Genomic DNA, 1,781 nt, shown 5'->3' on the forward strand with positions numbered 1-1,781 from the left:
ATATATATATGATATGATATATATCATGCTAACATGGAAAATGGACATTAAAGGATGATGATGATATACATATATACATTACTGTATCAATGAGACTATCAGATGTTGTAGCTTTCAAATGATGCCATCCCACTGGCAAAGTGGGCAAACTAACACTCTCCTTCTTAAATGGAACACTGGCCAACTCCTGTCAAACTGTCCAACCCATATTGGCATGGAAAACAAACATTAAATGATGATGTTGATATATATACAGCCAGAGGTGGGCACCACCAATCGAAAAGTTAACTTCGTTAATCTGTTAACCAAAAAGTTGACCTTGCCAGGATTTGAACACAGAATGTACAGAGCCAAAATAACTGCTTCTAAGCACTTTGTCCAACACGCTAATGATTCTTTCAGCTTACCCCCTTAATACTGGTTTCAGATTTAGGCAGAAGGCCAGCAATTTTAGGGAAGGGGTTAAGTTGATTACATTGATCCCAGGGTTCAGTTGCTACTTATTTTACCGACCCTGAAAGGATGAAAGGCAAAGTCAACTTTGGGTCAGGTTTGAATCAGAATGCAAAGACAAACGAAATGCCGCTAAGCATTTTGGCCAGTGGGCTAATGGTTCTGCCAGCTCACTAGCTTGCTTAACACCTTAATATTGCTGAGACCCCCTTCGGTCATGACTGACCATGGGATTGCACCAGAAAGTTACCCTCCCAGGGACAAGTCTGGGCAAGGTTGTTTATGGAAGACCAGCAGTCGCCCATGCATACCCATGCCACCAGTGTTATCCAAGGGCTGATACACCTTAATATTAATAGTTGCAATAACATAAATAATAATGATTTCAAATTTTTGCTACAAGGACAACTTGGGTGAGAGGGATTAAGTCGATTACACTGACCCCAATGCGTAACTGGTACTTATTTAATCGACCCCGAAAGGATGAAAGACAAAGTCAACCTTGGCAGAATTTGAACTTAGAACATAAAGACGGATGAAATACCGCCAAGCATTTCACCTGGTATGCTAACGATTCTGCCAGCTTGCTGTCTTAAGATAAATAATAATAATGATAATAATAATAATAATAATAATCCTTTCTACTATAGGCACAAGGTCTGAAATTTTGGGGGAGGGGCTAGTTGATTACATTGACCCCAGTACTCAACTGGTATTTATTTCATTGACCCTGAAAGGATGAAAGGCAAAGTTGGCCTTCCTGGATTTTGAACTCAGAACATGAAACCAGATGAAATACCGCTAAGCATTTTGCCCGGCATGCTAACGACCTGCCAGGTCGCTGCCTTAATAATAATAATAATAATAATAATGATAATAATAATAATAATAATAATGATAACATTAGTAGCAGTAATAGTAACACCATTAGCAATATGGAGACAGGAGGTTACGAATGGTGGGTATGTGATAACACAAAACATATACAAGTTTCAGTTAGAAATATAAATACATTTTCCATTTTTTTGAGGGGCAGGGTTGTTTTCCATGTATAAGACATCATATAGAATCATTATTCAGGAGGGGTTAAAAATTCATTTATTTATTTATTTATTTATTCATTTATTTATTGATCCACAGGGAAGTAGTAAAAAACAAAAAAAAAAAACAAAACAAAACATAATAATAAATATAAACAATTCCCAACCCTCCCCTCAACAATCATCATTATTATTTTGTTGTTGTAATAGAAGTGATAATAGTAGTAGTAGCAGTATTGGTTGTTGTTGTTATTGTTATTGTTGTTGTTGTTGGTGTCTTTAATCTGC

The sequence above is a fragment of the Octopus bimaculoides genome, chromosome 12 (genome assembly GCF_001194135.2).
Source record: "Octopus bimaculoides isolate UCB-OBI-ISO-001 chromosome 12, ASM119413v2, whole genome shotgun sequence".
Taxonomy (NCBI): domain Eukaryota; kingdom Metazoa; phylum Mollusca; class Cephalopoda; order Octopoda; family Octopodidae; genus Octopus; species Octopus bimaculoides.